General features: G+C 34.5%; 1 protein-coding gene across 1 annotated transcript in view; it reads right to left on the bottom strand.

Moving 5' to 3' along the window:
• The window catches only part of LOC143648541 (uncharacterized), a 367,651-nt gene that overhangs the window by 74,993 nt on the left and 265,107 nt on the right, over positions 1 to 27,551 (bottom strand). The window contains exon 6 of the mRNA XM_077118745.1: positions 2,987 to 3,032. The gene's annotated coding sequence lies outside the window, so the exon portion shown is untranslated. The remainder of the gene's footprint in view (positions 1 to 2,986; positions 3,033 to 27,551) is intronic.

Here is a 27,551-nt window from a genome sequence, read left to right as displayed (position 1 = left end):
ACCATAGTTGCGATGTAAGGGATGTGGAAGTTCAATTCTGGCTTGATTTAGTTCAGAAATGACTGACCTAGGAAGGCCCCTTGGTATCAGCTTTGTCATTTTTAAAATGCTAAAACTAACTGCTACACTACAGGGTACTATAAAGAACATATGCAGCCATGCATATAAAAGTTCAACATCATAAAATAATTTTTTCATAAGTTTGTAAAAATTTTTCCAGAGTGCTTCAGTGGTAGGCATGAATACCACAAAGAGCCATTCAAATTTTACCCAAAATAATTTTCATTGTCTATCAAAAACTATGAGTTTATATGATTTGTATCTAACTCATCAGAATTGATTATGATTTATTTCCATGGATGTGGCACTGTATACAGTTATAGCAAGATTAACATTTCTCCTTGATCCTCTCCTTTCTCACCCTTCAATTTAACTAAATAAATATTTATTCAGGAATAAGTTCAAATATGAATAACACAGTAATTACCCTCCAAGAATAAAGAGCCCAATGGTGTTAAAAGATAACATACAAAATGAATTTTTACTCTGGTATGATATGGTATGATCTATTTTTTCCCCAAAGTGCTATGGAAAAGTAAGACAACTGGTAGGAGTGGTGTCAAGGGAAAGAACGTTGAAAGCTCATGGAAAGAAGTGTCATTTGGTCAACACTGAAAAAATTAATAGAATTTCATTTTAGAAATCTATAATTCACTTGCATTAATATCTACATTATTAGCTTCCCTTTCCTCTAGCCATTTATAGGCAATTAATAATAAACTTTATGCCTCTTTACAGTAACATTTTTTCTTCTCTCTTTAATTATCTGATTCAATATATAAATGAGAATTATTCCTTTGTATGCCTGCTAAAGCATAATTAGGGAAGGCATCCTTTCATTTGATTTTAAAGTTCTATTTAGAAAAAAATGTTTAGAGGACCTATTAAATAAATCATGGCATATATAAAAAGATGCCTAATATACAGCCATTACAAAGGATGAAATCTATAACATATATCGACTTAGAAGGATGCCCATAATTAAAACACTGAAAATACAATATCAAGCACATGGTATGAAATCATTATGTACACATATTGATACTGATATTTACATATATAAAGAAAGAATCTGGAAGAATAAATATAAAACTTGAGCAGTAGCTATCTTCGAGGGAACTATCACTTTCTATTTAATATAATTCTCTATTTTTCTTATTTTAAATAAATCAAATGACACATATATTTCTATTTGAAGAACTATAATGTATACATCAATTTTTTCCAGTTAAACGATTTTAAAAATTTTCCCCTTTTTAATTCAATAATTATATTTTGGAAGTGTTAAAAAAATCAGGCATTGTATAAAAATATAAATTCGAATTTGTGAAAAAGCAAATTCTAGTGAAGAAGGATAACTGGAGAATTAAGTCTATGTTAAGGCAGAATTTAATTTTATTACAATTAAAGCCAAAATACTACCTTTTCATCAATAACTGTCAAGACATTGATTTCTGCCAATATATCAAAAACTTTAAAAACAATCACTTAAAGTTAAAAGACAACAAATATAACTGACTCATGTGACCTTGTTTATTTTTTTTCAATGCATTAGTAACTGGAAATAAAAACTTTCCTTTGAAAATACAGTAGATAACATAAAGAATAAAAAGAGTCATAGAAACTCAGCCACGTACCACAAAATGATATAATACTTCACCACAAATGCATCAACAGATGAGGACTATAACACAACAACTAGAAGAATGAGGTTTCTTTATTTTCTGCAGCTGCAGTGTATCTCAAGGGGCATCACGCCCAGGGTGCCACAAGGTGGTCTCCCCATCCATTACCTGAGGCTCTGCTATGTCATTCGACCAGATCACTCTAAATAACCTGCCCTTTCCATACAGCATTAGAGGATTTACAAATTCATTTTACATTCCTTGTTTTACTTGATTATCATTCCAGTTAAATGAGTAATAAAAAATAATATTATTGTATGCATTTTTACAGATAAGGAAACTTAGAGCCCTAGAGGCATCATAAACTTGCCAGCCACACAACTATCTCATGAGTAGTGATGAAATATACTGCTATAAACACACAGCAAGCATCAGAGATCAACTAAGGTATCAATAAAGGGAGGCACTTAAGCATTTTTTCAGTGACTTTCTGACTCCCGGTCTTTTGCTCATTTTTTTGTTTTTGTTTTTTTTTTAATTTTAATCTGTTCTGTTCTGCCTCTTTTAGGCACTGAGCAATTTATCCTGAATTAGAAAGGAGGTGCTTGAATGTGGGAGTGGGGGTTGACCTACATCTGAACAATTTGCATATGATTCACCACAATTAAACAATTTTGCTTGGAATAGCTACAATTAAGCTATTATCAGAGGTTTATTTACTAGATTAGAAATTCCAAATTTATCTTCACATACACTCAAGCCAAGAAAGGGGCCACATTTTCTGGCACTCTATTACGTAAAACTAATACTAAAATAAATTCCTCCAAATTAGCATTTATTTTATTTAATCATGGACAACTAATTATAATTATGATTACTTTGGTTGTTTCTTAAACTATTACAGGTTGAGAATAGTAAGAAAAATATGAAATTATGATGGAGAAGAATCTTAGTTTGCTGACAATCTATATTAAATTGCTTTCCTGATGTATGGAAATTGTACACAATAATATCAAAATACCATAAAATTCTGGAGAGGGAAATATAAAAATGTAAAGGAAAGAATGAATTCTGCCTAAGGTAATATATTAACTGTAATAGGATGGAAGAAAATTTCAAACTGAAGATTAAACTCTAGGTGTTAGATGATTTCACGTTTAGCAAGCAAGTAGACGTAACACCCTTTTCGCTTAATCAGATAAGTAATATCTATTTATGTCACTCAAAGAAGTCAATTTTTGAAATATAGTTAAAACAAATACAACATACTTTAAAACTCAGAAAATATTTATTTTCCCTACCTTTATAGGCAAATGAAATGCTCTCTGAATACCCTTGAAGAATACCCTGGAAAAGAAATAGATAATAGATGACAAAGAAAATAATAAGATAGCAGGACTTCTTTAATATAATAGTTGACGCTAAATACTAGTAGTTTATTTGCTGGACACGATACACAAGGTAATGTCTGATCCCTCCGCACATATATATGATGCCGACAACACTCACAGTGATATAGGGAATGCAGAGTATTAGAATAAAAACAGTAGATGTGGATTGAGCATCTTGGGTCACTGTAGAGCATGGGTTGTAGGGATTTACGATTCTTGATTTTGGTAATTGATGGTGGTGATGGTACCACCACATCGTGAAAATACTTAACAGCACTGAATTATATATTTGAATGTGGTTAAAAGGGAAAATTTTAGGCCATACATGTTACTAGAATAAAAATTAAAAAAAAAAAACACATATGACTGTTCAACACAGTGAACCATAACGCAAATCATGGACTATAGTGAACAGTGCAATTATAAAAATGTTCTTTCATCAATTGTAACAAATGTACCACACTAATGCAAAGCGTTATTAATAGGACAGTCATACGGTGTTAGTTTGGAGCTGTTATGTACCCCAGGCAAGGCCATTTTCTTTTAATTCATTCTTGTGGGTACAGACCTGTTGTGGGGGGACCTTTTGATTAGGTTGTTTCAATTGAGATGTGACCCACCCAACTGAAGGTGAGTCTTAATCCCTTACTGCAGTCTTTTATGAGGATAAAGGCTTTCTCTCAGAGAGACAAAATCACCGAGACATTTAGAGAGAGCTCAGAGATAAAAAGGACCAGCAGATATGGGTGTTGTACCTTCTCACGTAACAGAGGAACCCTGGATGTCACCAGCCTTTACCCAGAGAATGTTATTTTCCTCCTGATGCCTTAATTTGGACATTTTCATGGCCTTAGAATTGTAAATTTGTAAACTAATAAATCCCCATTGTAAAAGTCAACCCATATCTGGTATATCGCATTCCGGCAGATTTAGCAAAGTGAAACACATACCATATTACTAAAACAAAGCAAAACAACAACTAAAGAACAATAAAATAACACAAGTTTAAAAAATAACACAACAAGAGTTCTAGATTTCATAACGTGTTTTATATCAGTAAAAACACAGACACTGAGATTAGAGTACATTTGGACAGGATCAAAGGATTTTAGCTCAGAGTGACAAAAGTTCTACTTTCTAGGGAGACATTACCTTCTACAGGGAATTACTGGAGGGAACTTTCTGGTGCCCTTCCTTAGAACAGATTTACAGTCTTAGACCTGGAAGGTAATTTAAATATCAACTGGTCTAACTTCCTCATTTTACAGATAAGCAAAGTTGGGTCACATAGCTGGCCTGTGGCAGAACTAAGGGTAGAATTTCTGTCTCCCAGCTGCATGCTCATTCCACAACATTAAGTTATTTAATTCTTTGTAATTCTCAAGAGAGGAGAATCATGTGTTTTGCTCTTGATAACTGCCATCTTAAAGAAGTTTCAAATTTCTGCCTGAATGAATGACCTATGTCACCAACATTTACTGTATCTACCAGTTTCATTAGTGGAGGGAGACACTAAAGAATTAGATGACAGAATCCTGATCTTCAACTACTAACAAGTAAAAGATAGAAAGCAGGAAAAATCACAGGACAAAGCACGTGAGCTTCAACGCTAACAAAATCAGTCAATAACACTACTAGCTGGATATGAGGCAAATTGCCCTGTCCCTGTAGTCCTTCACATAAAATCTATTTTCTAGGCAAATCTCAAAGAAAATGTACCACTGTTTATGCTTCCCTTTCTAAACTGATCTGCACTATTACAAGCAGTAGTGGGAACATTCTCCTTTGCTCTCTGGCTAGACTTCATGCTTCAAAACAAAAAACAGTCATGTGATTCCTGCTTCAAAAAAATATAGTCATGTGATTCTTAATTAATAAAACATAATTTATGCGACAGTTAATGAAACATTTCTTGTATATGCTTTCAAAAGCTACAGAGAAACCCCTAGCCCAGTTTGTTTTGCAGCTAAATGATAATAACCTCTAAGTTTTCAGGAAGAACAATAACAAAATCAACATTATGTAAGCATAAAATCCACCCCTGTAGAGCTTCAAGGCTTAGAATTTTAAGAGACTGTAACTGAGCAAGCAGCAACACAATAGCTGTGGGAATGTTTTGCAGAGCTATAATCTCAGAAACTGCTTTGTGTATGCCATGTTGGAAGCTCAAAGTATCAGTAAGATGCATCTTCCTTTGCTGGACAAACTCAATGATTAATTCATGTTTCTTTTCAGCATGTCAAAAGATTAATGTATTAAGTGTAAAAGCTATATCAGGTATAAAAAAGACATTAGATAGTGTTTCAAAACTGTGAGATTAAAATAATTTGAAGGTTCTAGTTATATCTAGCTAGATAGGTAGAATCTCTAAGGAAATAAAGTATGACTGCATAATAAGATCTATTTGCTTGTTTTATTATTCCAATTTTTAAATTCTGCTTAAATCATTAAGAAGGAATGCCTGAGGCAATTCTTTTGCATGTGTGCCAAATTTAAGCAACTTAACCTAACCATATTTAAGAGAAATTAAATCACAAAATGAATTAGAAAGATATATGCTTTTTGAAATCTCAGCAATTAATAAAATATAATGTGTGGGTTTATTTCTCAATAAGACAACATATGATGATACTTCAATTTTCTTATTGTACAGATACTATCTATCTAAATTAATGTGGGTAGACACATATTGTGCACAAACAAATTTGGTTAAACACTAACTTTATGTATTTTATCTTCTCAAATATCTGACTAGAAACTAGAATTTTGATACATTTGGTGTAAATAACTGCTAATTTAAGGCAAAATTATCATAATGTGAAGGCAAGATTTTGCAAAAATTATATAACCTATCCCAGAGTTTTGGAAACAAAGATACAGCTCTCATTACCATATTTAATATAAGATTCATAGAAACACTATTCTTGCTTTCCTCCCTTCTTCTCTTATACAGAAGAGAATGTTGTTTATTAAAATGTCATCAACAACATTGAACAAATTTCCTAATTCAGAAAAATATAGTTTGAACAATATGGGATTTTAAATACTGCATAAGTGCATTTAAGAATTCATTCCTGAAGGCTTCCATTGCTTCACTATGATAAGAGAAAAGACAAATTTATAGTCTTCAAGTAGAATATGCTGCTCAAATCATTTGAAGAACAGGAGAAAACTAAACCATGTAGGAACAAAAAACTCTATGATGTCTACATAATACACCTCTAACACAAACTAAGCATGCTTTTTATAATGCATAGGGAACTGTATTTAACATGTTTATTAAAATAAATTTTTTTTAAAAAGTATTATATGCAGGCCAACTGGGTTAAAAATTATTTGGCTGTCCAAATAAGTCCTCTTATTTTACAGACACATAAACATATTAAGATGTATAATACAATGTTTATGAGTAAAGCCTAATTTTATCATTATAGTATATTTTATTTTAATTTCCCACAAGGGTTATTATTGATTTTTAAAAAAGTAATAAGCATTAAAACCCTCCCATTTAGATTTTGAAGTTCCCTTTCAGCGCCTATTCCAGATTCAAATCAAATATTGTCTTTGAGTAGTATACTTTCACTTAATCTATATTCTTTTACTTACTGAATACTAAAGAATAAAAACAAGGTTAAAAAATGAAGCTTAATTTTAAAATCCTATTTTTTACATTAATTACCAATGCATGAGTTTTTGTTCATAAGAAATTAAAAATGTATTTTTCCTCCTATATTTCTATCCACTCAGTTTTCTTTCTTTTTTTTTTTTTCTCATGGGCAGACACCAGGAATTGAACCTGGTTCACCGGCATGGCAGGTAAGAACTCTGCCACTGAGCCACCATGGCCCACCCCACTCAGTTTTCTCTTCTATTTCTAACATTTTGATTAACTCAATTCTACACTTTGAATTCATGTTTGGGCAATATTAGGGTTATGTTTAGCTTCCTTAATAATTTTGTAAGGAAGTTACAGTTTAGTTAACTGGTCTACAGATTCTTCTCACAGAAGGGAAAAGAAAGACCAAAGAAAAAAAAAGAAAAGCCCAAAGCTTTTATAATATTATAACCATCTTTATTTCCTAACGATCCTAAGATGATCTAAATGATTTAAGTTCTGTCCTGACCTTTCAAAAGCTGCAAGTTCCTTGCATGGTGATAGAATGGTTTCAGAATAGTTCCAACAGTAACTTCATGTCCAAGGAATTTGATAAGGCCTTTTCCCACAAAGGCTCTATTGGAGAGAATATGACTGGTTTTCTGCCAAAACACTCGCTGTACAGATCGATCTCAAGTGATCATTTTTTTTCCAAGTGGCAGTTGGAACACGCCCATTAGGATGGTGTTAGAAGTGTTCTAGGCAATTTGTAGGGGCTCTGCTGAGGTCTTGTTGGTTGATCTGAGGAAAGCAGTGCTGCACCCCAACAACACGTTGTCAGATTGTCATGTTCCATGCCTTTCTGGATGGCATAAAAATAAAAATCTTTAGGAGAAAATATACCCCTTGCTAGTAAAATGTGCTATATTTAGAAATCACCCAGCTCCAGGAAGTATAATTTTGAACTATGTTTACAGCATAAAAATCATAACTATTATTACATTTTATAGACAAGGAGACAGACACTAAAAAGGATTAAGTGACTTCCTAACACCACAAAGACTGGACAGGGCAAAGGCAGGGTTTTGTTCTGGGTCCCTCTCATTCTCAAGCCCAATTCCTGCAGCCATCTCTGAAGTTAGAACACAGAGCTCTGTCCACCTAATGCCAAATCTTTCAATCCCTAATATCTAAAATAATACTTCAATATTTGTGTTTTTGCCATGTCTTAAAATTGTTTAAAGCATGTTCCCTAATTACTTATCATCATTCACAAAAGTTCTGATGTAGGTATCATTCAGAAGCATAAAAGCAGAATGGTTAAATGATGAGTTTTGTAGCTTCATCTAATTGTTTATTAGATAAATGGCACTAAATCTTAAGAATCAGATTAAGCCACTTAATCTGAGTGCATTTGTTTTTCTACTGTATCACACTGACTTAAATTTTGGGTTAAAAAGATGGAGCAAAGATATTAAATGGGAAATATCCTTTATTTTTCCTGGAGGTTGAACCTACGTATTAGCAAATAAAAGAATTGAAAATCAAGTCAGTCTCCTATTTTCTAAAATAAGGGTTCTCACACTTTATCACTCATAAATTCATTTTACTCTTCATTCTATTGCTTAGCCCCAACCAAGCAAAAGAACTTAGTCAATTCTAACATTGGGACATATATAATTACTCTTTGTTATACTCAATTGTGTTCTACCAATGTTTTTCCATTTGCATAAGAAAAAAATACATATGATTCAGTTCACTATTCAAATTACCCATGATATCTTAAAAACATATCCCAATATTAGCTTGCAAGTATATAATTTAAAAATAGAAACAGTAAAATTTAAAATAGAATTATAAATTTAGCAATGTAAAATGGTAGGGAAACTCAACTATTAAGCCCTAAAGTGATACATAGATTTTGATACAATCTCTTTAAAACCCAACATTCAATTCTTTTAACAATTTCATTTTTACTTGGAACCTCATAACTGTTATAACAATACTTAATTATTTGGCTAAAAAAGCTTGAAGCATATGAAAGGGTCTTTACAAATCATCTGCTTGTAATTATCAAATCAGTAATTAAGAAAGGCATAGATATTTACTGGCCTTTTTTTTTCTTTGGGATCTATTAGTGGATTTTGTAGTCTGGACACAACGTCCATTTTTCAGAGCATAATTAGCTGATTTTTAGATTCTCTGAGGATTAAGATATAAAACTCCTCCATGTTCCAGAAAGATCAGTACTCTTGTTTTATGACAAATATAAGGTTGCTTATACTTTATGGTCTGAATTAAAATTACACAAAATTTAAGTTTCCATCCAATTTATATCTGGGTGCAAAGGATCACTTAAGATGCTGAAATAATGTGGGACCCCTATTTTCTATGAAACTAAAGAAAGAGAGTCAATAATAAAATCTAATACTCCTTTCTCCTAGGGGCAGACGATGGACCTCATTAGTTACTAGAGGCATATCAGCTAAGTCCTGTGGAAAACACCAAGGAACCAAAAGAATGATGCAAAATCAATGGGAAATATCAAAATTAGAGGAAAGCATTCAGAAGAATATCTTAAACCATATTTTGAAGTGGATGGAGTTCCTTTATGTGGTCACCTAGAATAAGAGTTACTTTCCTTAGCACTATTTCAGGTCTTCCACAGTCGCAAATCAATCAATTAGCAAGTGTTTGGTGGACAGAGGAAACATACCCCAAAAAGAAAAAAAAAATTAGAAATATACTTTACACTGATACTTAAATTTTAAATCCCTTTTTTGGCAAATGCTGTAAAGTTCCAATCCTAAAATGACACTTGAAATGGGCATGTTTTGTTTTGTTTAGTTCTGTTTTAGCAATGAACATGCCCCTCACGCGGTTCTATTCTTGGTTTCTGGACTTCTTGATCTTGAGGTACTGGAAGTCTCAAGGTTGGGAAAGGATGACATGAATATTGCACTGATAAAATGTGAAACTTTTAAATGGACTATATAAAGCTACTAATTTACACAAAACTTCAGTTTTTTCTCTCACACGCAAAAAACTAGTGAGGTACCAAAATTCTACAGGCCACTAGAATCGAGGTGGTTGCCCTTTTGTTGAAGGTATTAATATGTAAGTTACTAAAGGGGCAGGACAAACAACTCACTGGAGGATTTCAGCATTTCCAGCTAAATGGAACATCTATAGACGACTCCAAAATGTTCACTCACCTCTAGACTGCAAGTTCTCTGAGTATAAAGAGCTACTTGGCTTTATCACCACCACAGGCCCACACTTGGAACAGAATCTGGCAAATGTAAGTGCTAGCTTAAATCATCTTGAATAAATGGGAAGTTCTTAACCTCTTCAAAATGCAGATCCAATTATATCACTTACACTTGTTCTTAACATTCTTCAATGTCTTAAACATCTTCCCATTAGTCTTGAAATTAAGACTGAGCTTCTTACGGGAGTTGACTGATAAGCACGTGCTGATTTTTCACTTACCCACTTCTCCAGTGATACCCCTGGCTTTTGGTGCCCCAACTGGATTCTCTCAGGACCTCGTAGACACCAACCCCCTCCCTCTGACTGGAAACTTATTTTTTGTCAATTTTTTTTTTTAATTTCAAAATACAAATGTTGGAAAGGTAAAGAACAATAAAACAGACTTCAAGTATCCAACTCAGATATAACAAGTATTATCATTTTTCATTCTTATCTTTTTTTTTTTCAATTCTCTTTTTCCTTTATAAGTTAAAAAAAAAAATTAGGACGTGGCTCTCTATCTCACTTCATCCGGGTCTGCTGAGAGGCGACTTCCCTTTCCTCCAAACCAAAATGGCACCTCTCCCTACACTCTCCGTCCTCCAGCTCTGCTCTTTTATTCTTCATAGCATTCACTACTACCTAACATTATATTATATATTAATTTGCTTAAATGTTTATCTGGCCCCCTTTTTAGAATGTAAGCCACATGCTGAATAAATATCTGATTACCAACAAATTTCTACTCAACACATTCCTTAAACCCTTTTCCACCCCAAATATCAACAACATTTTGAGGTCCACATGTATAATATGCATGTGTGATCCTACCTTTAATAAGAAGACGTATCTGTATAAAAATGATGGAGTATAGTTCTCTTCCTTCCCCTTTTGCTGGGTTACCTCTGTCCATCCTTCAAATTTCAGCTAAAGTGTTACTTCCTCAGTCCAGCCTTGCTCTATCCCACCCCAGTTACTCACTTTGCACTTTTCCTCTCCAGCAGTTACAATGTTACTTTTCTGAGCCTAAATTTGAGTAATCAGTTTTCCTTTGCCTCTGGACTGTATGCTCCATGAAGTGGGACCAATTCTGAGCATGTTGCAAGTATGTAGGACATACTGGTGAATGAATGAATTGAGTTGCAACACGATTCACAAGGAAGATACCTATCTGCACTGCTGTACAGTAAGGCCAAGAATCCTTGGTCAGATTTTCCTTTTCATTTTTTTTCCTACAAATGAAATGTGCTTGCCTGGTTACTATGAAACAAGATTCATGGGGTATTATGTGCTGCAAAAATATTGTCCCCCTCACCCATTTTGTTATTGTATTTTTGGAAACACTTCTTTTCAACTCCATCAGTTGGCCAGTACTAATACTGTTCCATATTTTAAGATAAATAATTTGTTTCAATCCATACAAAGTCTAGGAATTCCAAATTACATTCAGGCACCAAAGACAAAATTACTTTGTACTATTTACCAATGTTTTAAACATTTACTAATGTCGAATTTGCTGATGTGAGTCAAGTAGAAATGTTTCAAATTGCCGTCTCACAATTCTCAAAAACATCCCATGTAAAATATGAGATCCCATTTCCCTAAGTGTCTGCTCACATGCTCATGTATTATTGGATCAAATTACTGACAGTTTGCATTTTACAATTGAGCCCTTTTTCTTTTGGCTTCTCTCTTCATGCACTCCTTCCAAACAATGTGTGTACTTACAAACACACGTACACAAACACACATCTTGATCAAGAATTGAGACTGAGGATAATATGCAAATCACTATACTGCATCTAACCACTCAGTTTAGTTTTTCAAAATCCAGACAAGTGAAGGTTCACAAAAACTTTAAAAAATATTCTAACGGAATGATCAAAATAGGAATGTTTGCTTTTATTTGGTGTGTTTTTTTTTGTATTTAAAAAAAGAAAAAAAATTCTAGGTTTTTTTTTTTTTTTAAACCGGGGACCCTGAGAACACAAGTTGTGTTTTTAAAAGGACTCTAAGGGAATATTAAGAGTAAAATAGAATATTTTAATTGATGGCCCATGTTTTCCATAGATGTAAGAGTGGAAAGTAATAGTCTTGATGCTAAATATTTGTTCTTCTTGTTATCCATAGTTGATGGGATCTCTGTGCATGTGGGAGTAACATGTCAGGATTTTATTTACGCGAGCATACAGTTTAGTGGGTTAGAAACAGGATTTTGAGTGCTCTGTAAGTGATAACTTATCATACATTTCTTTATTATTTATTTATAACTATTTAGTTAATTGTATTGCCTTTTAGAGATAATTCTTTAAAATATTTCTAAAGAAGTATAAAATATGTATTAATTTATTTTACTTTAAAAGGAATCCTCTAAATATTTTAAATTACTACAAGTTGGAGAGTTTTTACACTAAAGTATATTCTCTTTGAGATGTTATTTAAACTTGGGTAAGAAACGTAAAAATTTAATTTTTCTAAAATGTGAATCATAGGTAACAGTAGAGAAAGCAATGCAGAACAAGATTGGCTCTTCTACTTTCAAAGCTCAGAGGGCAGAAGGTTGTTTAAGGAATGGGGTCTTTCATCATTCTGTTCAGAGCAAATCCTCCAAACATTAGGGAACATCACTGGGACCCAACATAGCCCGACTCCGGGAAAGAAAACCCTTAATCTATGGTTTCTAATCCGGAAGGTACCTAAAATTTCACGATGTAGAAAGAATTGCTCCTGAAAGTCCTTTCTTCACCAGAAAAATGAAACTTTTCAACAGTACTAGAACTACAAAGCACGCAACAGTTTGCCTGGGTTTCCCTTAGGAAAATGAAAGCGATTCAAGGAGCTATGCTTTCAGTTTGTGGCCCTCCAGGTTTTATAGTTAACCGTGGTCAACCGGGGTAATCAAGGGCAGAGCTGTCTACCAGATTAAACAAATCACACCATTGTACAAATTGGACCTGTTTAGAAACATATTGCAATTATGCAAGCAGGGTACAAAAGCATGCAAATACTATCATTTTAATAATATGAACACTGGAATTGTTTGATTTTAAACAGCCAAAAGATTTAAATGGTTTATTAATGATGCTTTTCAAACAATGGAATGGAACTTGAGATGGACAGAGATAAACACTCAGCAGCATGCTCCTCTCCTTAGTCCCCCCATCCCCCACCCACTTTTGCTTTCTCACTTATAGTCTCCCAATGTGATGTCAGACTTCCCTTTGTCTTCAAATGTGGCTGAAGCATTTGATAAAATGATGGTGTGTGTGTCCGTGTGCATGGATGGAGAAGTGGGGCATATCTTCTTTAACAGTGAAGGGTCTGTGTATGTCCAGTTATCATAGACAAGGTGAATTGCTTATAGTCTAATTATTTAAAGAAAAAACGAAAACAGAAACTTAATGTATTGATGTTTTTTGCTGATTCATAATATAAAGTTTTCACAAATGTGACTCTGATCATTAGTAATTTTTCCATGTTTAACACACAGTGATTAAACAGTGTTTAATTCTTATACTATCAGTAAATGAGAATTAAAACTATTTATAATGCAGTCATCACTGAGAAACGTCAGACAGAATAGCTGCCCCATTTCTGTTCTAGCACCTCACCCACCCCACAAACACTGCTCAAGAACTACTGCGCAAGGAGTATAATCCCTATCAGGTTAATCTGCTCTTGGGCATAAATTCGTCTATGTCATTGAATTATGCGTTTCTATTGTTTCTGATCCAAGCCATAAGGTTGAGCACCCAAACACAGAAAATAGCAAAGATAAAAAATGTAGTTTCAGTAAATTTTAGACTTTTAGAAAGAAAAAAATAAAAAGGTTAAATTTACTTATACAAGTATAATGTAGTCTCCAATAAGAACAGAACAAAAATAAACTATAAAACTTCAGGAGAAACTATTTTGGTTTTATATATAAAATGCCTGAGGCACTCAAATAGATTTCAAATAACTATAAGCCCATTCTCACTGGTTTTCTCATCTGAACCACCCTCTTGCTCGCTCTGATTCCAGGCTCACAGGACTTTTAAACTCCTTAACATAGCTTGCTTCCTGAGAGCCCAGAGCCTTCGAACACACTGTTTCTTTTTCCTGCTAATCATTCCTGTTCTAGTTCGCTAGCTGCTGGAATGCGACATACCAGAGACAGATTGGCTTCTAATAAAAGGGGATTTATTTCATTATTTCTTCAAAGGAAAGGCAGCTAACTTTCAACTGAGGTTCTTTCTTACGTGGGAAGGCACAGGGTGATCTCTGCTGGCCTTCTCTCCAGGCCTCTGGGTTCCAACAACTTTCCACAGGGTGATTTCTTTCTGCACCTCCAAAGGCCTGGGCTGAGCTGCGAGCGCTGAGATGAAGTATGCTGTGCTGCTTGGGCTGTGCTACGTTGAGCTTTTTCATTTAAGCACCAGCCAATTAAGTCAAAAAACATCATTCACTGCAGCAGGCACGCCTCCTAGCCAACTGCAGATGTAATCAGCAACAGATGAGGTTCATGAACCATTGGCTCATGTCCACAGCAACAGAGCTAGGTGCTTTCCCCTGGCCAAAGTTGACTACTGAATATAACTACCACATGTCCACCCCTTGTCAACTTGGCAACTACATGCATCACCTTAAACAATATTAAGTTGCAAAAAATTCTCTTTTGGCTGTGGACCTGTGAATCTCAAAACAAGTTGTCTGGAGCCAATATGCAAAGGATGGACAGTCACAGGATCCATAGGGAGAAATTGGAAGGAAAACCTGCAGAGCAAACACCATTGACTCCAAAGTCTGAAAGTCATTTATCCTTCAGCTTTAGAAAAGTGGCAGTCCCTCCCTTTCCAAGGGCCTATGCAGTGGCCTGCCTCTTGCCAAATCAGCCTCGGGGGAACACTGAGGAGACCACTTTTTTCTCAGCTCCACTCTCTCCAGGCACCTCAGGGCCACCCCTGGACTCTCTGCCATTTCCGGGGCACATGCTCAACCCCTCCATGTTGTGGCAGCCAGGCTCTCCCCAGTCCACAAGGAGTGTGCTATACCTTTTCCAAGACCTGAGGCTGTACAACTCTTCCACTGCAGCGAGATGGGAGATTCATCCTCTGCCCTCAGGGTAAACTCACCATCTCCATGTATATGGGTGGGTCCACTCTCCTGGCTGAGGTTTCTTGGCTTCAGACTTGAGCTTCCATGGTTTTCACTCACACACTCCAATTTGTCCCTTTATGCCCCCTTTGTCCAGATTGGCAGTAGTTCCGTTTACACCAACAGTCTCTTCAAGCACTCCAGGACTTCTCCATCATTCTCTTCACAGTTTCTTCAAAATCTTTCCCTTAGCCATCCAAAGAAAATGTTCCAACATATCTGGTATTTGCAAACTGAAGCAGCACCCCACTTCTCAGGTCCCAAAATCTGTTCTAGTTTGCTAGCTGCTGGAATGCAACACACCAGAGACAGATTGGCTTTTAATAAAAGGGGATTTATTTCGTTAGCTCTTCAAAGGAAAGGCAGCTAACTTTCAACTGAGGTTCTTTCTTATGTGGGAAGGCACAGGGTGATCTCTGCTGGCCTTCTCTCCAGGCCTCTGGGTTCCAACAACTTTCCCCGGGGTGATTTCTTTCTGCACCTCCAAAGGCCTGGGCTGAGCTGCGAGTGCTGAGATGAGGTATGCTGACCTGCTTGGGCTGTGCAACGTTGAATTCTCTCCTTTAAGCACAAGCCAGTTAAGTCAAAAAACATCATTCACTGCAGCAGGCACACCTCTTAGCCAACTGCAGATGTAATCAGCCGCAGATGAGGTTCACGTACCATTGGCTCATGTCCACAGCACCAAAACTAGGTGCCTTCACCTGGCCACGTTAACAACTGAGTCTAACTACCACAATTCCCAATCCATTTATTTATCCTTAAGAAATTTACAGTGTACTTATTATGTGCCAAGCACATTTCTCAGCATTGGAGATCACCTTAGTTTGTAAGGGTTGCTGCAACAAAGCACTACAGAATTTGTTGCTTTAAATAACAAGAATTTTCCCAATTTTGGAGGCTTGAAGTCCAATATCAAGGTGTGGACAGATCATGCTCTCTCTGAAATCTGTAGTGTTCCCATGGTGGCTTGCAGACATTCCATAACTCAATTGCTGCCTCTTTCCCTCTCCTGGCTGTGTCCAAAGTTAAGTTATTCTTCTTATAAGAACACAAGTCATACTGGATTAAGGTGTAGTCAATCCTGTTTGGACTTATCTTAAATAATGACACCTTCAAAGATCCTACTGACAAGTGAGGACGAAGGGTTAGGACTTAAACATGCTAATGATTATAGAGGTCTTTATTCAATACATAACAGGGATAGATCAACGAAAAGGAGAGGAGCACTCTTAGTGTCTTCATTGTTTGATATTCTGTAAGGGGTTATGAGGCTACTTTAGGATTTCTCAACCTTGTTATCATTGACATTTTGGCCTAGATAGTTCTTGTCTTAGGTCCAGTCTTATGCATTGTGGGAAGTTTAGCAGAATCCTTGGTCTTTACCACTAGCTGCCAGTTGGACTCCTCTAGTTTGACAACACAAAATATATCTAAACGTTGGCAATTATCCCCTGGAAGCCAAAACCATCCCCTGTTGAGAACTACTGGGTTACTTTGTAGTGGCTATTGGAGTTATAATTTTATAGGTATTGTAGTGATTATTAGAATATTCTTCTCACCCACTAGTTGATTTCTGTCCACATATAGCACACAATATCTGTTTTTCTTTCTTCACCATACTATTTGCAGCTACTAGAACAATGACTAGCAAATAGTTAACAAAAAATAAGCATTAGTTGAAGGACTGAAGATTAAACCAGTGGGCAAATAAATTCCTTCCTTCAAACCTGAGCTTAACATGTTTCTGTGCTCCATTAGCTCTTTCTGTTTACCCATCAGCACATTGATTACACTATATCAAAACTGCCCACTCTTTTGTCTGCCCTTATCTTTCTCTCTCATTGACCATACTGAACATTCCTTAATGGCGGAGGGTGTAAGAGATTCATCTTCATATTCTCACTATTCACAGCAACTAACTCTATTCACTATTCTCACATATTCACAGCAACTAACAGATAAAAATATCTAATGAATGGATGGGTGAATAACAACACTAATAATCACTAAGCATTCAACAGAGGACATGCATCAAACTCATTCTTTTGTGCTATACATATCTTATTCCATTTCATATTCACAAGAAACAAGGAAGCAAATGATAAAATCACCATTTTCACAGAATAAGAGCCTGAAACTCAGAGATTAAGTAACATGCCCCAGGCACAACATGGTACAGTTAGGTTCTGAATTTTTCGAAGTCTGATTCTAAAACCCAAAGCATCACCCTGAAAACACAGTTTGAAATTTCTAGGCTTCATCTACTGAAAACAATAAGTGAATGATACATAAATAATTTCTGCTAAGAGGAAATTTATTTAAAGGTAGAATTTAAACTATATCAACTCTTGATTTAATGACTATTAGGAGAAAAATATAGAACAAAGCAAGACCTATAGCAGCAGTTACAATAGCTCAAATCTGGGCTTCACCATTTTTTAGAGCAAGCTCATTTTCTTCTTGGAGGATCCTCACAACAATTTGGCAGGTAATTAAGGTCACAAATATTATTTAACATTGTGTTGTTGAGAAATCTGAGCTTTAGATGACTTAAAACACATGTCCATGTTCACTGAGAGAGTTAATGGGTTAACCTGGAGTCAATTCCTTCTAAATATTGATTCCAACCTAAGATTTTTCTACACCTGCTGCTTACTGAAATAGATGGTTATATAGACAATACCTAAGAAAATGAAAAGACTAAAGGGCTATTACGGTCACTCTCCATCCAAGTTCTAGTCTTAAGATGTTTGTGTACTTTCTTGGTATTTACTGGTTTTCCTTTTTCTTGAAATATAAGCTTTCAATTCCACGACTGGTTATGAAATTAACGAAGAACACCCGTTCCTAAGTTTTCCATGGCATACGTTTGACGATTTTATTTCACAAAAATCAATAGTTCCCCTTAAAAGTAGAAGGACTGCCACAAGAAAAGTCTTTATAAGTTCTGAAGATCATACCTACAAAGAATTTGTGTCTTCTGAGATGAGGATTTTTTCTGTTATAATAAAAGATTTTACTATGATTTACCCATTGCCCTGGTTTTATCTTCTTTTCTTTAAGCTATTACTCTGTTCAATTTTTTTTTCATTTATTTTCATGGCCTAGAGTAGTGGTTTTCAACTTGTACTTGCTCAGATGCGACCAGCGGCAAATTTACCTAGGAAGCATTCTCCCATTAGAAAAGTGGTGTTTGGTGTTACTTAGTGAACAGGACTAGAGTTTATGCAAATTAGTGCTCTCTGAACTTCCAAAGGACAGGCACACCTTATCACTCATTTAGCAATTCTTTACATAAATTCTTAAACTGGTTAACTTTTTAAGGGTTAAATCCTATTTTTCTACATAAAATATAAGCCATCAAGGTCAGAAAACGTGTTATATTTCCTTTCATCTTAACAACACTGAATACTAATGAATACAGTTGGTGCTCAGTACATATTTGTTAAGCAGATTAGCTAATTTGACCATGGACTGATTTAACCAAAATGAGCTTAAGTTATCCTTTCTTAGGATCAGAATCAGAATTAATATGATGAAAGCACTGCGCTGTTTTCTGCAAGTGAGGTTCAATTTCACTCAAATCATTAAATCAAACCTAAATCAAGTTCAATTCCAAATAGTTTGAAATCCCAATCAGTTTCACCAAAACATTAACCTTTAGGACATAAGAGAAAGTGTAAGACGGAAAATGAAAGAGTCTGGGACTCTCACACCATCCAATTCTCCCTGAATGGGCTTTCCTGTAACAATGGCAGGATGGAATTTCATCCAGCGCAATTCTATTCAAGGAAGAGCTCCCACTAAAGTCCCCTTAGTAGCCCATGCAAAAATTATGAGAAACATGATGTTTCATTTTCTTCTCACCCCAAATTCAAACAAAACACTTCTCTGCTTTTATTTTCTTTTCTTCTTTGGAAAGGAAAACACAGGGGAAATGTTGACAGAATAAAAATAAGATCTGAAGTCAGGAAAAAAGTACTGTTGGAATATTCTTTTTAAGTTCTCACGATGCCTCAACTTCTGTTTCTGTATATGCATAGACATTACATATTCATTTGAAATATATTGATTTTTTATGTATATTTTTATTTGATAAGTTTTGTCAAAATCTTGCTTTGAATATTGTCTGGGGTATAGGCTAAACAAGAGAAAATTTGTGAGTCTACTCAAAGACATCTAATACCACAACAAATACTTTTTTTTAATTGATGAATTCATACCTAATATATCAATTCTCAGTATCTTCTCCAATAATTGAAATACAGAAACGGATAATTTGAAAGAGCACATACTCCCCAAATCATGTATTTATGATACACTTATATAGATTATTTTCTCATGAAGTGTTGATTAAATTGTTAAAAGAATTGGCTTGCCTTCAAACACTAGTGGAAAGCACTGAGGAAAAATATATGACAAAGGAAAGCTCTGTTGAAAAAAAAATCTAGTGCCTAATTTAGACAGTTAAATGCAAAGAATTGTTCTATATATAGATATAAACAGACAAATAGAGCTATAGATTTGTAAATATATAGATATTCTTTGTGTTCTAGGAAGAATCACATATGCATCAGTCTTACCTAACTGCTACACATTGAATTAGTTACTCCTAGCAGTTTTTATATTTTGAAGCAAATGAAAATAAAAACATTTGCAAAATAAGGAGTCAAGCCCCTTATTTTAGAAATGGAGAAACTGAGGCCAAGAGAGTTTAAATGACTTCCATCTGAAACCTGAAATAGAAATCCATTTGTGGATTATATTTCTAATGAGTGAAGAGTCTGGTTGGCAATTCTTTAAATAGTGGTGTTATTTAAAGCATCCATTTCGCTGGAAGGGATCACCTTCATCTGCCTGGCAACTTGTTTTCCAGAGACATAAGGTTTCGCCAAGGCTGGCCCCAGTCTGCAGTTTTCACTTTGTTCCTGTGCCCATTCTTCAAAGGCCTGCTCAGATGCTTCTCCTTCTTAACCATGTCTTCTTTGGTCATCCCAGCTGGAAATGATCTTTACCTCTTCTGATCTACTCGTGCAATTATCACATTCAGCATTGTAATTCAATGTGGCCTAGTGGCAATGCAAGGATGGGCTTTGGGGCTAAGCAGAGAGGGGTTCAAATCTTAGTATTGCTCCTCACAAGCCAATAAAACTCGGGCAGGTTGGTCATATTTATGGATAACTATAAATTTCTTACCTGTAATTGTTTGTACCCTTCCTACAAGATGGCAAAAAAACATATTTAATCAGGTAGATAACGTTTTGAATAGGTGTACCATACAATTATCAAACACCTGCTAAGTATCTTCAGTATGACACACCCTGAAATAGATGTTTCTAAAATTTGAAAGTAACATGGTCATTTATATAAATGTTCTTCCTAGCCAGAATATTCATGTCTTAGATAGAGACAGGGACTATAGAAGATATCATGTATTGCTTTATGTTCCATGACGCTGTAGTAAGTATTTGGCAAGCAGTTGGAAAAATGAATGGATGTATAAATGAATTAAAAACTGAATGGGTTATTTTTCTTATTGGAAACTTGATTGACAAGTTATCAGAGAAAGTGTTGTAAACTCTTATTTAATACATAATTACTCATGCTACAGAAGAGTGAACTATTTTATATTGCTAACATTAATATATTCAAAAACAGAAAATAAACTTGCTCTCCAGATGTAATGAATTTATATTATCTCATCAAGAAATATAAATTTGATTCATTAATATAATGCATGTAAAATTTTATGAAATGAAACCGAGCCCTTATTACAATTTCTACATGGATTGAACAGTTCACAATTTAAATATAACTGAGCTTTTTGCTAAGATTGCTCAATCAATGGCAGATAACATAATTTCTTCTATTAAGCATATCTGTGATTTATTCTTCTCATACAAGCATATCATAACTCCTTCAATAGCTACTACCAACTTATAACTAAGGATAGATAACAAATGCCTGCCATAGCATGGGACAAAGCTTTGCATACTTAAGTACTTCAACACTCAACCATTACAACTGTAAAGCAATACAGGTGACACAATCCGATTCATCTTTATGGTGGGTTTTATTTTCAAAAAGGGTTAGTGCTCAAAGAATCCTTTGTTTTGTGACAAGTGTTAATGGGAGGACCCTCAAAACCCTTATTTATCATTGCTCCTTCCCTCCAACCTCCTCCCGCCCTTTTTTTCCTGGTGTTATTTTTTAAGTGCCTGTGATCCAGATTGGATAAAAAAAAAAAAAAGACATTTGAGGTCGAGAGCTGTGGAAGATCAGGGTGGGAGGGAAAAAGGCTATTTTGAATCTTGTGACAGTGAGGTTTCGTTCACTAAGGAGCTCTCTGTGGGTTTCTGGCATTGTAAGTGTTTTGTCTGCTTGCAAGCGAAGCAGCTGATGGATGGGGAAAACGTTCATTGATTTGTAGTGCCTGCACTGCAGCCAACCAGCACGAGAATGAGGAGGCACCATCATGAATCTCTCAACTATGCATATTTATATGCAGCTGCTGTATTTCTAAACCTCCAGTGAATGCAAAGTACTTGTGTGGCCACCAGTTCACACAATGCCATCCTGCTGCATGCTCTGATTTAACTACTGTATGGAAGAATAGACATGGGGGAGTTCGGTGGAGTATAGAAAGGAGAGGTAAGCACAGAAGGAGAAAAGACCCTTGCACGATTCCTTTTTCTTAGATAGTAAAGAGAAAGAAATAAATGTGGGAACAAGTAGGGAACATTCTAATAAGTGCTTTACGTGCTTGAATCTCAAGTTCTAAAATTGATTAATGGAGACTAAATCCTTTTAAAGATGGTGTTTTCAGTGAGCAAGGCTTTGGAACTACATGATAATGATGTGGTTAAAATATGCTGGCACCATTGAAATCATCATAGCAGTGAGTTGTGTGAACGAGAAAGTCCCTCCCCAAGGTAAACCACAGCTTCAGTATAGTGGAAAAGATGAGATGCTATGCTTTTGGGGAAGCAGAGAAATAAAAAATCTTTAATAGCATTGGAAAGAAAATTGAGCAAAGGACAGAGTATAAGGCTGTGAATCAAAAAAAAAAAAAAACAGATAAAAGAAAACTCATTTTCAAATGGAAAATAGAACAGGAAGGAAGGTTTGGAAGAATGAAAGCTACAGAGAGAGATTTCTGAGCTGGAAGTTTAGAAGAAAGGAAAGGGGTCCTGTGAGAAGGAAATAATATTAAAGGAATAAAAGAAACAAAGACAAAGAGAGGAAGTGAGACTCCTTTCTTTCAAAGAACATGCAAATTTTTACATGAGATTATAGATTCTAAATAGTTTTACAAAAATGACCTAATTTTGAATGGTCAAAAATCGAAGTTTTAAAGCACAAAGAATTTGTGAAGTTGGAAAATTTTAGAATTCATCAGTGATTTTCATTTTCTTAGCATTAAAGGGAAAGGATTCAAGGAACGGGTCACTCAAAAAAGGGAGAGATGAGAGGAATATAAAAAAAAAAAGGGAAACTGAAAATCTTGTGGAACTAACACCTAATATGAAATTATTCTCATCCATAAGGCCGAATTCAGGTAACTGCTATTGATAACAATAGTCCCACAGCACATCTGACAGTAGTCCATTTTATTATAACATTTGGGCTCTGCTCCCACATAAGCTGTACCAAAGAAACATCAAACGAAAAGTCAAATTCAAACCTGGGTACAGTTTAATTCCATTATCAAAAATAAGCTTTATGCTTTTCCAAGTAGAGTTAAAGCACTTAATTCAGACCAAATTGCAGCTGCTCCTTTGACCAGAACATAAAATGGCCTTTTTCCAAATAATTCTCTCCGAATTTTCTAGGCAGGGTGTCCAACCTTATCTCCCCTGGGTCTAAGGAGGATGGATTGAATCTTGAAATCTATAATGCCACAGCATATTCAATGCTGGTATTATATGCTAGTCATTTAGCTTTTATTAAACATGTCCAGATTTTTAAAACAATACTCAAAACTGATTGAGTTTCTTCTTTCTGACACCGAAAAACTTATCCTACAATATAATATTAGACTCTGGCCTTGGGATGTACTCCACCCAGTGGTGTGTCAGAGTAAAATTGCCTTTTATAAAGGCTAAACCTGACCTAATTTTCTTCTATTTTTCAGTCTCACAGTTGAAAAATGTTAGATAGATGCATGAAATGTACCACAATTCTTCATAATGGCAAAATAAGAGAAATATTCCTTCTTTTGATGAGATCATATCCTCCAATTTTTAAATTAAAAACAAACTCTTTAATACAACTCTCCTATAAGGATTATAAATAAACTAATCAATCTTTAAATATAGATAGATTTTGCTAAAAGTGACAGTCTGAGGTCATACAAGAAAGGACAAAATCTCTGTCACCCATTTAAACTGATACCTGACAAATGCTATCTTTCTAATACCTTTGAACTATTCCCACCAAGGAACCAAACTTGAACACCAAACCAAAGAAGCAGGCCAAACCACTGATGGCCAGAATCTACAGAGAATTGTTTCTTCAGATTAATTATGTTATTTTATTAACAGAACTAGCCAGAACATCTTGTACCAATCCTGATGACCTATCCAAAATTTATGCTAGCTTGTGTCTTTGTCCCAGTTGGTAGAGAAATGAAGAAATACAATGGACAGTTTCTTTGGTCATTGATCATTATGATGGCCAATGACCCTTAGACATAAAGATAGAGTGACTTGGATAAACTGTGTTCTGTGATTAGGTCACCATTTGGAAATTATATTTTAAATTTTCTGACTGTCATTTGCTTTTATTCACAAAAATTGAGCATAGGTAAAAACCAAATTAGGGTTTTGCATGATTAATGCTGGGTTGGCATTTTCCATTCTAAACATGTAGGCATACCAAAGCCAATGAGTCCATTTAACAGATGAAAAAAATGTAGGAAAAAAATGTTTCACACTATTTGGTAAGCCAACATTTTAGAATTTAGGTAAAAACTGAGATGATGCCAGTGAGATAAATATATAGTGAGAAACAACCCTGGTCCAGTTCAAGAGACCTCTATTCTTGTTTTAGATCTGCCAATATTCTAGATCTATAAACAAGTCATAACACTTTTGAACCAAAATTTATTCACATATTAATAAATGCACAGCTAAAGCTAGTTTTCTTCCATTGATAGGGAAGAAAAGGATTAGCAATGCTTAGCATTGTTTACATTATGAACCTTTTGAGAATCTGATGAAATCCATGAGCAATCTGCCTAGAAAAACGCCCATAGCCCACAACATTTTGCATGTAATTTTAGCACTTCGGGAATCCCCTGAAACCTCTCCATAGACTTATTTTTATTTTATTATTATTATTTTTTTTATCTCCATAGACTTTTATGGAGACTATGAACATCAGTTCTAGATGGTCATTTATGTATTTGTATGTCTTAAACATACAAATGTTATTATTATTTTTTTTATCTCCATAGACTTTTTATGGAGACTATGAACATCAGTTCTTGATGGTCATTTACGTATTTGTATGTCTTAAACAACAGATCGTATCATTTGTTTCTGTCCTCCTGCCTCGAGCAAGGTATCTGGCACAGAGTTGGTATTCAATACATGTGGAGCACATAAATGTTTTCATAAAGTTGTTTGAAAGTTAAAGCACAGAGCTAGGGATTTAAACAGCATAATTTGTTCTAAATAACTTGAGTTAAAGTTAGAAGTATGAACCAGGAATCACATGAAGTTTTACTTAATGCAATGAATATTCAAACTTTGTTGTAGTTCACTTAGACAAGCCCAGAACATTGGAGAAAATACTCTTATATATGGAAATGTGGAGTAGATGCACATTTTATATTGTCATTTCCTTGGTTTTTATATAATGTGTATGTTTTGTATGTTTCTCATCAGAAAAAAATTACTTCATAATTACTCTATCATCACTTCAATAGAATACAAAACAGTTTTTCTTATGAACCCTTTTTTTTCAATTAAAGGCAATGGAGATGTTACAATCATTGTAACATTAAATTGTCTCATATGCTAAATATAACATTATTTGTACTGTAGTGTTTATAGCTATACCACTGTGATTTTCATGAAATCCACAGTCTTGTTCATTGCAGTGATCTAGAAAAACAGGTGCAATCAAAGCCTGTTACAAAATAGCTGATAATTATATTGTACTCAGTTATACTCAGAGTCAAATGATATCTCTCAAGTAGAGTGTAATTTCCTCACCATTGCCCAGAAATTATGGTTTATTATATGGTTATTACATTGTGTGATCAAGGCAGATTTTCAGAGATTTAGCTTAACCAAAGAAAGTAGACATTCTTAGACATGACAATGAACTATGCAGAAGTTTAACATTGGGTAAGTTCCCTAATTTTTCTGTGATTTGTCTCTACATAAGCAAAATGTCTCAAATAGTGTCAGTTATGGTTTTATATGTTATGGTAGATATAAAATGTCTAGCAACGTGCTTGGCACAAGATAAATACTGAATACACAGTAACTGATACATTATTATTCTTAGCATTATATCACAATCACACAAATAACTAAGTATGATCATAGCACAACTTCGATTCAATAAAATCTCCCTTTTCCCTTTTGGTGAAAAAGGAAAAAGAAAACACTGAAACAACTTCTCTACTAGACATTGTTTATTATGAATCTGGAGTAACTATTAACCAAACTAATGTTTCAAAAGTGATTCACATATCCAAATTTGGTTCACATATCCAAGTTTAGATATTGTATGCGATATCTCCCTGCTTACAAAGTTTGCTTCTAAAGGACCAGTGGGGAAAGAGTTCACTAGCACAGGGCTTTTTTGCACCAAGTTCAAAATACTGGGTCCTTTAAATACTGTTAAAAACGTGTGTATGTAATTATAAATACAATGTCTCCTTTCTTTAAGCCAGGATATGATGACAATAACCTTACCTCAAATCATATCAGTGCAAATAGTTCTTTACTATTCTTACTGAGAAATATATCAAAGCATTGACACATTCAAAGTTCCAAAGTGAATGTGATTGTGAGGCATAGATCTCTGAAAAGCATCTGTTGAACAGCAAAACATCTGTACCTCAATTGATATTTAAAAACATAGAGAGATGCATGATTACCTCCTAAATTAAATAATTGTATTGATTTTCCTTTAGTCTTATTATAGTAAAGAATTGTGATAAATTAGTAGTTGGACATTTTATTTTATTTCAAAAGACAGAAAGTTCTCTTATTTTTCCTTGTGCTATTTAATGTAAACAATTGTTATGGCTTTCTTAACATATTTTTTTTATTCTTACTTCTTCTAAATCAGAGTAAAAACTGACAAGATTTGTTTACCTTCAATGAATTAAGTTAATTTCACTGCTAATAACAATTTTGATGATATTCTTACAGAGTTACTTCCGAAAATATGAGGAATATTAACAGGATTGAAGAAATAGAAACACTAATAGAGGCTTTAAATAACTCAATGATGTAATCCAACTGTGCCCTACACAGGCCAATAATAATTTGGTCATTTTAAAAATTGGTATAATTCTCTTGATATTTACTTATGTTTTTGCTTCCAATAGCACAAGGTGACAAACTCTGTAACAAGGTCAAAAGAAGCACTATATGTTTATGACCATTATGAAGGTGAATTGAAAGTTATATTTATATCAAAATTGAAATTAGTTTTATAGAGAAATCCAGGCTTGGGAAATAAAGACAGATTTGGACTTTTCCGGGCTCTTATCATCTCACAGATTCACACTGATAGCCTGAGGCAGAGCATTTTTTTTTTCACCACTGGAAAAAATAAGGCCAACACCTAACTGCTCCCAACCAAGCCGATGCCAGAATAATTTTGTAAAAATGGATGTCAGTGTGCTATGTGCAAATACCGTATGAATCTGAAAGGATTATAAATACCTTCTGAATTATTTCATTGTATTTTTTTTTTTTTGCAATCAAAGGCTATGAAAATTCACAAGATTAACAGAAACTACTAACCAAATGCCATGCTAGACAGCGCACATTACCTGATCTTTTCCCTTGTGTATTGTGGGAAATTTTAGAGATAGGATGCTTTCATTTGTCAGTTTGTTCAGTTACTGAATGAGACTTTAGTCTAACAATTTTGTAACCTAGGCTCAGTTGAAATCGAACCTGGAGCCTCAGCAAAACAACTAAAATCTCAGAACAAATACTTTTCAGAATATTTTCTTACCTGGCATTATGAGATAACAATAGCAGTTTCAAGGAAACTAGGTTTTCTAGAAAAACTTCAAACTATTAGAGTCTGGCTTCTAACCAACATTTCATTTACTTGATTGAATTCACTAGTTATAGTTCCTTTGCCTAATTTTTCTGATAATTTTTACATTTCTTCTTTTTATGTTTTTATCATTGCTCACACAGCACTTACTAAATGTCCAGATAATTATAGTGTACAAAGGCTTTTTTTTCTAATTATTATTGTGAATACATTTGTTAAAATGTCACAACC

The sequence above is a fragment of the Tamandua tetradactyla genome, chromosome 10 (genome assembly GCF_023851605.1).
Source record: "Tamandua tetradactyla isolate mTamTet1 chromosome 10, mTamTet1.pri, whole genome shotgun sequence".
NCBI classification, from domain to species: Eukaryota; Metazoa; Chordata; class Mammalia; order Pilosa; family Myrmecophagidae; genus Tamandua; species Tamandua tetradactyla.
The sequence above is the reverse complement of the archived record's forward strand: the minus strand, read 5'-3'. Positions and strand labels throughout refer to the sequence as shown.